Source organism: Phoenix dactylifera, chromosome 6 (genome assembly GCF_051530095.1).
Source record: "Phoenix dactylifera cultivar Ajwa chromosome 6, Ajwa_hap1_PhDact_Kaust_v1.1, whole genome shotgun sequence".
Lineage (NCBI taxonomy): Eukaryota > Viridiplantae > Streptophyta > Magnoliopsida > Arecales > Arecaceae > Phoenix > Phoenix dactylifera.
Genome location: NC_143195.1, coordinates 30,704,996 through 30,720,700, shown reverse-complemented (window position 1 = coordinate 30,720,700; position 15,705 = coordinate 30,704,996). Strand labels below are relative to the sequence as shown.

At 38.1% G+C, this 15,705-nt stretch overlaps 1 long non-coding RNA gene across 1 annotated transcript; it reads right to left on the bottom strand.

The window, feature by feature from the left end:
• Positions 1-11,444: 11,444 nt before the first annotated feature.
• LOC103719663 (uncharacterized) lies at positions 11,445-12,903 on the bottom strand. The gene is made up of 2 exons (XR_606023.5): positions 11,905-12,903; positions 11,445-11,793 (listed from the first exon to the last, which is right to left on the bottom strand). It is a non-coding gene; the product is annotated as an uncharacterized LOC103719663 (long non-coding RNA).
• Between the last annotated feature and the right edge of the window lie 2,802 nt (positions 12,904-15,705).

The following is a 15,705-nucleotide window of genomic DNA, read 5'->3' as shown; positions in this document are numbered from 1 at the left end:
AAGAATTGAATTCATACGCAATTTTAGAGACGTTCAGCTGCGGAGTTGCTCTGCCAAAAGAAGTATTCATATAAAAGGCATTAATTACATCTACCCAATAAAATATATTGAATACCTTTGTCAACCATTAATTGGAGAGGTAGCTACTACCAGAGACCCTTTCAATGAATTATGACCAGACATGACGAGAAGTCACCTCCAAAAAAACCCGAGTCCTCCGGTAACGCGTTCACGCTGGCCTTTGTCGGCTGGTAACTTATCAAACTACTTTGCCGGTGCCAGGGTGGGCCCATAACATAACTTTCGCTCTTTTTTTTTTTTTTTTGAAACTATGTTAATTATTGGCATCCAGTTTACTCTGTGTTGGAGATGGAAAGAAGATAATATTGGGAAAGATAAGACTCTACTGAATTATTCCATTTCTATTAGGGAATCCAGCAAGCCATTACTAGAAGCAAACTTTAGCTTCCTGCCAAAAGGCAACCACCAAGTCGAAACTCATTGAGCCACGTGCCCACCATGAACGGTAACGAGCAGGCTTAAAAGACACTAGCTAGGAAAATCTAGAACACCCCGTGGCTACAAAAACGGACGTCTATATAAATATTTCAAACGCTCACCGCAAAAAAAATGGGCTTTTGGTGAATATGGAACCATTTATGGATGTCATTTTCAACCTTGGTCGCTAAGTTGACCAAGTCACTGAAGCACTCGACTTGGCCCCCATCTAAATTGAAAAGATCGGATAGGAGTCACTACTGCACACCTCCCCAATAATAATTCAGTGGCCGCTACGTTTGGATAGCGATGGTTTTGACGCTGCGCATCTTCAACTTGGCGTTGGACGACAAAGATACAGCTCTAACTAGTGCTCCAATGCTAGATTTAATATAAAACAAGATTTAATATAGAACGACAAAGATAAAAATGTCGAACTATTGGAGTTTGTGGGGCAAAAAACCCATTGATACCTAAGTGAAGCACGACTCTTAGAAAATAGAAGGCTTTAGAGTAACAAAGAGTAACAAAGTCAAAAAAAAAAAACTTACCTATAAAGCCCCTAAAAACAAATATATAGACAAGGGCCAAAACCCATCATAAAATAGTTCATGCATGTACATTGGCCATTAAAGTAACAACAACATATTTCTCTTATGAATCATGCCTATGTTTCTTGGCCATACAGATTATTTGTGTATTGCTTTTGTTTGAAAACAATTCAGTTGCTGTTGGCTAGGGGAAGAGTTTGAAAATCGATAGATTCTTTCGCACACCTCCTAGATCAACCATATGATAAACTTTGAATAGTCAATCTGTAGATAGGTGGCAAAATTTCATTAGTTGGTTTGTCTAATTAGCTAAGATCGGTTTCAAGATACATCAGCTGCCACTAAAAATCTTCATTTAGGAACCAATATTTTTCGACCACTACTAAAAGACCTTTTGTATCATATCTAGCTGGATAGAAATGTCCGCATCTTTGATAGTAGAAGAGCATTCCCAAAGGTTGTAGCGGATAGAGCCATCCGTCAGGCGACGAAGATCATCGTTGCTATCCAGGCAGAGTCACCGGAGTGGGCTAGGGACCTCTAGGGCTCCCATTTCACTACTACAGTGCTCCGAGTTACCCTTGTTTTTTGGAAGCTCCCACTTCTTAGCCACCTCAAAGTGAACTTTGACAGTAGCGCATTAACGAGAGAAGAAAGAGGATGGACAGGGTTTGTGATCCGGAATCACAACTTTGGTTGATTGTGGCAGATGAGAGGTGCACCTATGATATGACTGCTATTGGAGTAGAGCTCAGGACAGCATAGGAGGGAGTCACCTATGCGAGAAGGTTCCTAGAGAGCAGACTACATCCTAAAGGAAGACTCGATTACGATGACTGAGTGAATTCGTGACGTCGGACGATAAGGCGATGACCACCCCCTATTTAGGAACATCCAGAGCCTGATGGCTAGCTATAGCTCGTTTTTGGTCGCCCATGTGTTTTGAAAGGCGAACACGGTAGCAGACTGGATTGTCTCCTTTGCTGCTCACTATTTTTATGGATAGGATCTATTCCTTCTTTTTTTTTATGTACTTTTATTTCTCTTGATACTGGAAGTAGAACTCAGGCTAGGCTAACATGAGCTACCGTAGAACCCAAAAAAAAAAAAAAAAGCCTTTTATACGGCAGCCCTCCTGACTACTTCTTAAAATGTTATATAGTGATTAAATTTTTGCGGCTGCCACTAAAAATGGCAGCCGAAAGGCAACTTTGCTGTAGTGACTAAAAGAGAAACATCAAGCAATATAGTCAACATGGACGATACGATGATGTCGTAAATTAAATTTATTGTAAAAAGCATCATGCCAATTCCTTAAGAAGCTTAAAAACATTTTCGTGATAAAGTTGCGGTATCTCGAGATTGAGAACTTTAGTCTTTTCTTCTTTGCTGCATACCGTCAAGAAGCTGAGACATCGAGTCCCAGTGAACCAACAAAAATCTAATGTAATTTTAACTCAATTAATTTTGGCCTTTTTGGAACTCATCTTTTACCGCTTCCCTTTATGAATCTGTTTTGAGTACAGAACAGATATCTTATAATATGAAGATATTAACAGTATGCTATTTACTTAAGTTTTAAACATAATTAATTAAGAATTAGCAATTTCATTAACATTCTATTTAGGTCAATCACGACTTATAATAAAATAAATGATGACAAGTTTAATGGATTATCATATAATGACAAGCTCACGAACGAGATCATTAATTATAATCTAACCTTATATTTTCGGTCAAGAGATGTGTAAATTAGTTACAATTTTGATTCCGATGTATCGGCCGTTGCTTTCAGCGACCAATATTTTTCAGCCGCTATTAAAAGGCCTTTTGTGTGAAGCTACATCAGCCGCTATCCCTGGAAATGCTATATCGTAATTTAATTTTGCGGCAGCAGCTGAAAGTAAAACATCAAGCAAAATAGTCAAGAGGGACAATATGCTGATGTCATATTAAATTCATGGTTCTTTGGTGCAGCGACTGAGCGAATCATCAAACAATATAGTCAAGAGGGACAATACGCTGATGTCATAAAAATAAATTCATTGGAAAATGCATCATGCCAATTCCTTAAAGATAAGAAGCATGAATACGTTTTCGGAGAGACATCATTGAGTCCCAGTGAACCAACAAAAATCTAATGTGGAATTACCGTATTTGAAGATAGATTTTTCAGTTTTTACTCCTAGATGCGCGGTTGTTTTATACGTACATTCATTCAAGCATTGGTATGGAGGAGGCTTATCATTCTGCCATTACAAGTAACACAAGCCCATCATGTTTCACAAGTAAATGTTTTCGTGATTAACATGAAATGCATAAGAAATTCAGAGAGTATCCAAAGATGGGGGAAAAAACACTGATCAACTTAGCTTGAAAGAGACGGAGGTAAGTGACACCTGGAAGTTAGAATTTATCAAGAACATCAATCCACTGCAGATCTCTTATTATATAATTTTTTGGGAGAAATGTATGAATCCAGTTTAGACATTACTACATAAGAAGCTAACATTTTTTAAATTACGTGAAAACATTTTCACATATTAGAACTTTCTTAATATAAGAAATAACTCAAACTAAACAGTTACTACACAATATAATAGTTGTCAACATACTATGCATTATTAAGAAATTATAATAAAAGACAGCAGCAAGACAGGTCAAAAGTAACTTTAGCAGTAGGAAGAACCCCTTGGAGCAAATAAGGTCATAAGCTGTCTAACCAAAAGAAAGCTAGTAGAATGTAATTTTGCTGAGAAGGAAAAAAGGCTCCAGTCAAACCTGATGAAAAAAAGGGGTTTAATGGAGAATATTATTTTAAGGACTGGGCAAATGATCTAGACCCTCATTATTTGAAGCCCCCTTTTTTCAAACAGTCACACCATCTAAATTAGTCTAAATCTTCTCAAATTGTAACTCTTATCCATTTCAAACCCTAGGTTTCCAGGCTTTATCCACATCCTCCTCAGCAATCTTATTTCTTTGATGCTTTTGAGAGTGCAACAAATAGAGTGTACCAGCAATGCTCTACAAGAGGAAAACAAAAGGAGAAATGAAAGAAAAAGGGACAATAAAACTAGTATAAATGAAAAAGGGGCTGATTTAATGATGATGATGATTTTCTAGGGGAAAGGAGGAAGATTGGACAATCTATAACCGAAGCCCCATGTGCAATAAATTCTACTAGCAAAATAATTGGTCGAGAAGCGTAAAAGCTGAGAAATTGCAGCAAAAAATTTACGAACTTTTGCGTGAAAACATAAAAGATAAGCATTCACACTCCCATAAGCAACAGCATTTTTTTAAAATGAAAATTACCCTCCCACTCATAACCCAAGTGTCTGGTGCACGTGGAGATGGGAAAGAGCTGAGAAAGAGGGTTTGCTGATTGGATTTAATCCTTGTATCTAGCAGACTTTATCACCTCCTGCCACCTTAAAATGGCAGCAATTGGACTGAAATTTCTGCTTTGCAAAGGCACTAACTGAAATCCCATTACGGTGGGTTACCATCATCACATATTTACATACATACTTGAATCCATAGGAAAAGGAAGGAGAAGAAAAATAAGAACAGAATATGAGCAGCAATAGGATATAGATGGAGGTGGCGGCTATGATTTGCCTATTTTCAGATGTTGTTGTAAGAAAGAGGAGGAATCCCTCACTAGTCAATCTACAATTGATACTCTTCTTTATCACCTCCTTGTATCTAGCAGACTTTATCACCTCCGGCCACCTAAAAATGGCAGCAAATGGACTGAAATTTCTGTTTTGCAAAGGCACTAACTGAAATCCCAGTACGGTGGGTTACCATCATCACATATTCACATACATACTTGAATCCATAGGAAAAGGAAGGAGAAGAAGAATAAGGAACAGAATACGAGCAGCAATAGGATATAGATGGAGGTGGCGGCTAAGATTTGCCTATTTCAGATGATGTTGTAAGAAAGAGGAGGAATCCCTCACTAGTCACTCTACAATTGATACTCTCGTCTTTAAGTAAATCTACCCTGATGGAGAAAGAGAGGCAAAACAACGTATGGACTCCCCATACAATTTCATCGAATATATGCATAATATGCATTATATGCAATTTTTCCTCATTTTTGTGTACAGTGCATGTATATACATACATGCATATGTACTAAAACAATCATTTTCAGATCAAAAGTCCAAATCTTTAAAGCATATGCAAAGAATTGTACTAAGAGTATATAATTTGAATGAATCAAAGAACATGAATTATTTTGCTTAAGTTATGGGCAAATTGCTCTCACAATATCTCATTATTACCTCAGCAACCGAGGCAAAACAATGTATGGACTCCCCATACAATTTCATCGAATATATGCATAATATGCATTATATGCATTTTTTCCTCATTTTTGTGTACAGTGCATGTATATACATACATGCATATGTACTAAAACAATCATTTTCAGATCAAAAGTCCAAATCTTTAAAGCATATGCAAAGAAACAACTAAGAGTATATAATTTGAATGAATCAAAGAACATGAATTATTTTGCTTAAGTTATGGGCAAATTGCTCTCACAATATCTCATATTACCTCAGCAACCGGAAAGAAAATGATAATAGAGATCGATTTAGCATCAAAAAAACATGACGAACCACCTGTCTTCACCCTTTTTGAGCAAATAATATCTGTTCTATGATTAGAAAAAGAAAAGAAAGAAAGAAATACATACCACCTTCCGCCTTCGCCACTATGAAAAAGCCCATCTACTCTTCTATCTACTCTTTATATAATGAGAAAGCCCTAGAGTCCAGCATGTGGGTTCGACTGTGGGGCCTCCCATGTCCAACCATAGTCACAAGTCAGAAATCAACAACAATTTGGCTTGGGCCAAAGATCAGAATTTTTAGAAAGAAATATGAAAAACTCACCAAAATTTGAGAAAGAACTTGGATAAAGAATTAAAGAAAAATATAAAATTATTAATATATGCTTATATCTTTCCATACTAAGATAACCATTAAAAAGGCAACCATCCACACTCTTAGAAAGCCTCATGTAGTAAGGAAGACCAACCAGACTTTAAAGGTACCTTAGTTTTAGTTGATAATATTAGTATTGGGTATTTGTAAAGCACAAGGAAAAGGGAAACAACAGTGAAATAGGGTTTTGAGGTCTGGACTAATCCCAAAAGCAGACCCATCACCTTCCAACATTGCCACCTAACAATGGCAACAAGTGGTAGTCATTTGGCACATGCAGACAACATAGATAATCATTTGGCACATAGCAGTTAAGTTATACATAACTGAAATTAGAGAATAATTCAGAAAAATAAATTCAATCATACAAAATGAGAACATAAAAATTTTGAAAAAGATGATTCAGATTTTATTTGACTTCGAAATTTTTAGAAAGATCAATATAAACAACTTGGTACGTACATCTACTCTAATGCAGTTATGTTGGATAATGTATAGAAAAATTGCATGTACTATGCATTCCTTTATATATATAATCATGCAAGGTGGCTAGAATATGTGCAAGACTATATAACTCACTTCAGTAGGGGGAAAAGGAGAAGTTGAAGGAGCAGAAGAAGAAAAAGGAGGAGAAGGAGAAGAAGAAGAAAAAGGAGAAGGGGAAGAACGGAGAAGGAGAAGAAGGAGATGGGGAAGAAGGAGGAGGAGGAGGAGGAGGAGGAGATGAAGAAGAACAAGAATAAGGAGGAGGAGGAGGAGGAGGAGGGGGAGAGACATGAAGAAGAAGGAGGAGAAGAAGAACAAGAACAAGAAGGACAAGAAGGAGAAGCGGAAGAAGAAGCAGAAGAAATAGGAGGAGGAGGAGAAAAAGAAGGAGGAGAATAAAAAGGAGATGAAGAAGGAGAAAAAGAACGAGAAGAATAAAAAGGAGACGAAGAAGGAGAAAAAGAACGAGGAGAATAAAAAGGCGAAGAAGAAGAAGGAGAAGAAGCAGGAGGAGGAGGAGAAGAAGAATTGGTAGAGGAAGAAGAGGTAGAAGAAGGAGGAGGAGGAGGAGAATAAGAGGTAGAAGAAGAAGGAGGGGGAGGAGGAGGAGGAAGACGAATAAGAGGTAGAAGAAGAACAAGAGGAGAAGATGAAGAAGAAGAAGAAGAAGAGGAGGAAGAGGAAGAAAATGAAGAGGAAGAAGAGGAAGAGGACGAAGACAAGGAAGAAGAAGAGGACGAGGAGGAGGAGAAGCGGAAGAATAAGAAGCAGCAGAAGAAGAAGAGGAGGACGCAGAAGACAAGGAAGAGGAAGAGGAGGCGGAGGAAGAAGAAGAGGTAGACGAAGAGGAAGAAGAAGAAAGAACTTAAACAAATGGCAGAAACTTCAACTGTTTACCTGCGAAGCAGCAGATCATCCGAGATTTGCTTCAATATTTCTAGCCAGAATAAAGAAATCATTACCAACTAGGTAGATCCATGAGTTATCCAGCCTACATTAAAATAAACTCTTGTATAACTAAGATCAGAGAACTATTTAGAAACATAGTCAACCACAAAAAAAGTCAGAACAAAAATTTGAATAAAGATGCATATAAAGTTAATATGATTTTTAACAAAGAAATTAGGATAAAAAAGTTCTGTATATAATATGTGTCCATGCATGTATGATGGATATGTATAAAATTGCTTGCATGCATGCATCTATATGTTTATGCAGACAGGCAATAATTTGCATAAGGCTATGTGTCTCTCACTTCCTCACTAGAGATACACTCTTCTTGGTAAATATATCCCTCCATAGTCACTCTACGGTAGATGATTAAGAAACAAAATGTCATAAAATAAAACAATAAGTACAGTTATCAAATTGATATCAAACAATTTTATGTATGATTGTTTATGGACATCGCACGTATAATTTTTTTATGTGTATATATGTCTACACATGTATGCAATTTTTGCTCATTTACATTTACAATGCATACATGTAGATATACGGTACATACTAAAGCAAAGATTTGCATAATGAAAATCGTAATGTTTTAAGTATATTAAAGGAAACAGCAATAGGTATATATTCTGGATGAATTAAAAAAATCATGAATGTTTTGGCTTAAGAGAGAAGTACTCCATGCAAATAATGAATCCATGGACAAATAGTCTCGAAGTATTTCATTATTCCCTCAGCAATCAGAGGAAAATAATGATAAGAGAAGTTGATTGAGAACCACAGACCATCATAGAATCAACAAGCAGACCACTGCCGAGCAAAAATTGCCACTTCCAGATTAGAACGAAAAAAGGAAAAATAAGGAAATGCACTAGCAAAAAGACACCATATGTAGTAATGAGTAAAACAAGCTGGAGGAAATGGCCTTGACAAATTCCTAGCTGTTGACAAAAGAATAAAATGTAATATCTATAACTAAAAAACAAGGTAAACCATAACGAAGTAGGAAAAGAAAAGGCATTTGGAGTCAATAAGTAGGAGGTAAGGCTTATTTGGCCCATCTGCCAGAGATCATGTGTGGTCTCTAATTTGCTGCAGCTGTCTAGAGAAGAACAGATCATCCAAGTTGCAAAGAATAATTTTCTTACATTTTTTATTCTCTTTTTCTCTCAAATAACCAACAAACGTTCGTAGGCAATAAAAGGATAAGTATAAGTTCTCAATTTTAGAAGAATAAAAATGTTCACCCTTTTTCTGAAATAGCCATGAAGAATATGTGACATATAGATAGTCAAATGAAAATTTCCTAGAGACAAGCAATACAAATATGTTAAAGAGGAGATGGTTATAGAGAACCGAGTGCATATCAAATGCAAACAGATTGTGTAGAAATTTATAGAGTAGACCTTGATAAACCATCTGATAGTAACAGGGAATTGATCTGGCTGTAGAAATTTATATAGTAGTCCTCGATAAACCATCTGATAGTAACAGGGAATTGATCGGGGTGCTTGATGCATAAAAGCCTAAGAAAAGCAGATTGTCACTACCTACAGAAGGATAACCATGAAGACTGGAAAAACAAAAGCAGATAAAGTAGCAGCATAAATAATCGAAAGGTTATATAAATGAGATTAGCGCCATTGAGGGAGAGTCAAAGTGGGCAACCTTACTATCAGGTACAGACAAACATCCAGGCAGGTTCCTGCTGCTTCTACATAAAGTAAGCTAAAAGTAATAACGATAATAAAATATGAATTTAAAAATTGCTCATAATATCCCACCTATAGAAAGGCATGTTAGAAGAGAAGTGCTAGAAAAACCAGCTTATGGGACCTAGCTGGTATACATCAGGTTTGCACAGCAATGTAGAATTGTCCTTCCACGCATTGAGGATGCAAATGGACATTTTTCTAGTTGCCATTTATCGTAATATAACTTAAAAAGTAAAAGTTAATAGAGTAATGGAGAAAAGGAATACAAAGAAGAACAGAACCCTTGTTATTGGTGAAAAAACTAACTGAAACTGAACTGAAAAAAAAGGAGTAGACTTCAACCCCCTGAATGTATTGTAATAAACCCCTGAATGCAAACAATTACAAGTCCTACATAATCCAAAATAAAATATTCAAGGATTTGTTTGCTCAAAACCCTAGCTGCTATTGTTGCATCCCTGCTCTAATCTTTCATCAGCCTCCAAATCCTATGAATTTTTTGAGAAGCCACAGAAACAACTTGTCAAATATATATATATATATATATATATATATATATATATAGTAAAGAAATTAAAGAGAGCTTAAAAAACAAAATCTTGAGAAAATCACAAATTAGAATAGCAAAGAAAGGGATGAGGAAGAGGAGGCTCAGATTTACCATTTAATCCAGCACCGTGCTGTTAGTCAGTAACTCTATCCAACTAAATCAAAAATGACTGCAAACAGTTGCTTGGAAAATAACAGAAGGCCATCCAAGACGGCATTGTGGTTAAAAATATTTTATTTCCAATTCATAAAGTAGCAAATCCTCATCCATGAACCATCACAGCTTCTTTATATCATCCTAAAAGCAATGCCACTTTTGCAATTAGGGAAAAATGAAAGAAGAACAAAACCAAGATAGAGAAAAGAAAAGAAGGGTGTCAACTGGTTGAGTTGGTAAAGTCACCGGGATGTTAGATATTAGTGACCTGGAGGAGAGCTCTGTGTTGGTGAATTTTATTTACCTGCCATGCCTACATACATAATAGAATCAAAAGATAATGACCAACAAACATAAGATAATCTACAAGGAAATATCTTAATTCTTGGACAGCATTCTAAGAAAAAAATGAGTATCTTCAGGTTAGGAACAAACAACACAAGCCTTTTCTTTTCGGTACTCATCTTGAGTATTTTACTAATTTAAAAGATGTAGTGCAAGACTGTTCATGCCCACATGGTAATTATACATAAAACCATTTTAGATTCTCTCGAACTTCCATATCCATTGCCAACAAGCATCATCCTCAACTATTTGAGGCCAACTTTGTAAACCCTTCATCATCATTTGTTCCTCTTAAAGGATACATTTATTGACAAAACCATCTACATGATCTCTTTAAACCAGAATTCTTTTACCAGGTGGATCCTCTCTAAAGCAAATTACTTTCATAAACAACCAAATGAATGTCAAAAACAACAAGAAATGTTGGTGTGAGCAATATGCTTATACTGCCTATAGCCTTATAGCACTCAAATATAAAAAGTAAACATGTTCGACAGAATGGTTCTATTTTTGCGGGCACACAAAGAATGGAAGGAACAAGTACCTTTAAGGGATCTTTGGATGCCAGAGCAGGATATCCGGCAGTTGAAAGGTGAAAGGTGATTTATTTTACTGCTCAAATTTAGTAATAATGAAGTCTAGCAGCCTTTTAGATCGCTAAAACATTAGCTCAAATTGTAATTTCTTTGGCTTAAAACATATGTTATCGTTGGATAAGATGCTGCAACCTCCGCCTAGGACCTTAATTTTGCATTAAATATCACAGTCTTTCTCTTGATGCAACATGAATATCACGTCAATTTAACAAATGTAGTACAATGCAGGTTACCAATCTGGCATACACCATTAAAAATAATTATGGAATATCTTCTGTAATTTAACCATAGCCAACAACCTTTCATATGGATACAAAGGCTGGCTTTATTAAAATCATTCAGCATTTAGTCTTACCAAGGGGAACATTTGTCATTGTATCTTAATGGTTGATTATGATCACATATTTTTCTCCTTTCTAGGTTAATCTAGTCAAAACCAGTTTGATTTCATACACAACCAAACACGGAGAAGACATGCATGAATTCATATGCAAATGTATGTACATGTTCAAATATAAGATATCTTTCATCATACTTCATTGTTGCATGAAAGCTCATGTATCTAAAAAAAGTTTTGCACGGACAAACATGCAGGCAGCAAATAAATAGGGAGACAGAGAATAGTAAAATAATAAAGACAAAAAAAGAAGTTCACTTCCACAAAGTAATATAAGACCAGGATGACTTTACATTCAGCAGCAAAGAATGCAAAAAAAATCATAGGATTGTTATACAGGACAAAAAACACAAAGTAAAATATTAAAATGCTTTAAAGTTAAATTTCGCAAGTTACAAGCATAAGTCTTCTTATCTGACTGAGATCTCGAGAATTTTAAAAATAAGAAGTGTCAGATGATTTCAGGGAAGCGGGTAAACTTATCAGCTCTAGAGAAATCTCTATGCGGCTCCTGCGGTGGTGTAGAGCCAGCTCCAGTTGGTAATGTAGCTTTGCATGCAAACAGAAAAATTCTCCTTCAAGGTCTGGAGGATAGCATTAGAGAATTTTCAAGATCTCATTTGTCATAATGTCGCTTAAAGGGAAAAAGGAAACGAATAAAGAACGGAATGAAACAAAAAGGGCAAAAAACTTACCCTTGAATGTTGTTGGTGAAGGAAGTAACTGAAATAGTTTCCTTGGAAGGGAGTAGACTCAAAACCCCTGGACCTCACAAACGCTAAATCCCAAACAGATAATCCCAAATTTCTCGAAACCAAAACAAAATATTCGAGAAATGGGATTCTCGAAATCGTAGCTGATATTGATTCAATCCCTACCGCGCCAAACTTTCATCAACCTCCAGCAAACAACTCATAAGTAGAAATTAGTTATAGTAAAGAAATGAAAGAAAGCTTAGAAAACAAAATCCTAAAGACTCAGATTCGCCGTTTAATCCAGCAAGCATTGAGTTGTTCGTCCGTGACTCTCTGCAACACCTGCAAACGAGTTGCCTGTAGAACAGGAGAAGACCATCCACGATCGTGTCGCCCATGGAAACAGCCATTTCCCCCATTTCCCGCTTGGCAATGCAGCAAAACCCCGGTCCAAGAATCATCAAAACTTCTATAAATAACCCTAAAAAGCGATACCCGCTATCCCAATTTGGAAAACGAAGAAGAAGGAGAAGAGGAAGAAGAAGAAAGAGGAGAGCAAGAGAGAATAAAGTAGAAAAGAAAGAAGGGCTCCGTCATAATGGAAAAAGATTCACGGATTAGGGCACAAGGGCTTAGTAGAGTTCTTGAATCGATTGGAACGAAAGATCCGAGTTCTCTTCTCCTCCGGCGGTCTCTCCATCTAACGATGGCTGCACTAGAGAACTCCCAAGAAGAGGAGAAGGAGAACAACGCTTCCGTGATAATTGAAAAAGAATCATGATCCGAGTTCGGAATCTGCGGAACAGCAGGCCTTCCAGAGCTGCCTCGCCAACCGCTGGAGAATACGGAACGCAAACAAGAGGAGAAGAAGAAGAACGATTCCGAGTCACCCATCATCGCCTTATTATACAAAGAAGGAGAAGAAAAAGGAGAGAAAGAGCGTCTAGCAGAGTCCTCTCTCGAGAAGAAAGTTGGAGAAGATTGGAGAGGCAGTTTTCGAAAAGGGAATGGCCATTTTTATATTATATATAGAGCACGCCCACCCAATGGTATCGCTGCAACTCTTGGAACCGTTATAGCCCATGAAGGTCTTGGTTGGGCCTTACGGGCCTACAATTCAGCGTTGAACAAACCAAACTCGGATCGTGAAGTAAACAACTAGCGAATGGTCACTCGCACGCTCGGGCATTGGAACAGCTCAGCTCAGCCCAAAAGGACCGTGGGGCGAGTCAAGACGATCCCAAAAAAAGCCCAAATGGCTTGTCTAAACTGTGCAGCTAGGGCTGGAAGTGGGCCGGGCCGGGTCGGGCCAAACCCCTACCCGAGCCCGGCCCGAATTTTTTTTTCCGGGCTTCGGGCCGGGCCGGGGCCGAAAAATTTTTAAGGAACAAGGCCCGAGCCCGAGCCCGGCCCGAGCCCATTTGGGCCGGCCCAGTTGGGCCCTAACCTGGGCCGGCCCGTTTGGAATGTTTTGTTACCTTGATGTAGTAGGCCTTCTTTATCTCAGCAGCAGATGCATCAACATTCACACCCAAAGTATCATAATACTCGGTTTCTTTCACCATGGCTTTAAAATCTATCTACCTAACAAGAATCCAGAAAACAGCTTTACTTACCAGTCTCTACCTAACAAGAATCCAGAAAAAAACCATGTGAATATATGCAAATACCTAAAAGTATGAATTACAAACACCCACCTGGAAGGGGGAGTGGAAGAGGGAGAATAAAATCCCGCAATTTTAACAGAAAGCTTTGAATATCAGCTTAAACGTGTTCATATAGATCTTTTCTTTCATCTTTTCTATGCACATAGTACATCAAATAACAATATCACACAAAGATATGTACAGATTCAAACCCCGACACATTAAGAAAAGGAAAGCCTAAAAAATTTCCCAAAAATATCTGAATAAGCTAAAGATAAGCATCCTAAGTGGAATTAAAAAGTAGCCAATGTCAATGCTCGAACATAAATGAAAATCGCTGAATAGCATAAGATAACCCAAAAAATTTAAAAAAAAAAACTTGAGACCTAATGTTAGAAGATACAAACAGTGCGGAATAAATTTACAAATAACATAAAAGAAGAACAAATAAAAAGAAAACGACACGAAGAACAAATCTTGGTTTTCCCCGAACAATGAAAAAGGAAAATAGGGCACGGACAACTTAATTGAATAGGAGAGGAGAAAAACGGAGGGGGAAGACCACATCTCCAAAAAGGATAGGAAAATCGCAACGATTAGAAAATAAAGATCAAATCACGGCTTATTTATGCGATTTTTTTTTTCAAAAATAGAAAGAGGAGACAATACCTCAACAACAGGCAGGCAAATCTTGTGAAGCTTCCCAAATCTTTAGAATTTTTGGATCCTTTTCTCGTTTCCTCCCGAGTCCATAAACAAGATCTTGACGGGAGCAACCGCGGGGGGGGGGGGGGGGGGGGGGGGGGGGGGGGGGGGGACTTGGACCCTTGGTTGTGAAGGAGCGGAGGGAGAAGAGGAGGCCGAACATGAGTTTCTGGTCCTGCTGTGCGTCGAGGGTGTGAAGCGGAGAGAAGAGGACACGCCGGAGAGAGTGGGGGTGGGGGGAAAGGGGGTGTATGAGTATGAGGCGTTGGCGGGAGAGAAGAGCACACGCCGGAGCCGACGACGACGAGCCTCCCCCGCTCTCGTCTTGCCTCTGCGCTCGACGAGCCGACGACGACGCCTCCACCGGACCCTAGACGACGACGACGAGCCTCCACGCCTCCACCGGACCCTAGATGAAGAAGACGATGGTCGACGAGCTCTGGCGGACTGGCCCTTTGCAAATCGCGCACGGCTAGGGCTAGGGCTGGAGCAGTGGAGGCTCTGGCGGCGGCTCTGGCGGAAGTGGAGCACTTAATTGACTTTGGTCAATGTCTCTTAGGGTTAGTGTTTCTTGAAGAGGTAAATTCTAAAGCAAGTTTCTCTGTCTCGCCATATGAGTTCATGCTGAATTGGAACGGTATAGATTATTAAAATCTTCAACTTCACTTGATTTTATCTTGGAATAGGATGAGGTTGTCAACTAATGTAGATGCCCACAAATTTCAAGATCAATATTCGAAGAGGTCACAGAATATTTCTTATTTTCCAAAATATATAGAGTTTAGCAATTCATGATATAGCGTCATGGCATGCTCTTTGAGTGTAACCAGTACTTTTCTTATTGGCCATGCATGATGCAGTTTGCAACCAGTATTTCTTTTCATTTCGGTAAATTCTTATTTACCATACCAGTCTATTGTAAAATAATCAAGTAAATTAGGCTATATTCAAGTTGCTGCACTCCTTCATTTGGAAGTTCTGTGATCAGACCTTGAAGGATATATACTTTCTTATTAAGATACGAAATAGCATATGAGATAACAAGAGCAAAACTCCAAATGTGATGGCCAGACCTGACCAGGATGAAATAGCATTCCGTAGTTGTGCCAGATCAGGTACACCGTGACAGGACAACAGCAAAATGATCTTTGAGACAATAACCAATTAAATCTGTGGCGTTCTAATTTTGCTTCTGACCTCTTCGGACTACATCAGGCACTGCTTATCTGATAAATAGTAGATCTAGCTGTTGGAAGTAACTGAAGCTTACCCACTTCACAGATTCGAAGCTGCAGCTTACCCATGTTAAGGCAACGGGAAATTGAAAAACCCCTTCCTCATGTTTCCAGGGGACCAGAATGGAAAGGTCATCTCGTAGAAATATGGTATCAGATACATTAGACCTTGGCAGTTCCACGCTCATATAGGCCTTGGCAGTATAATGAAAACA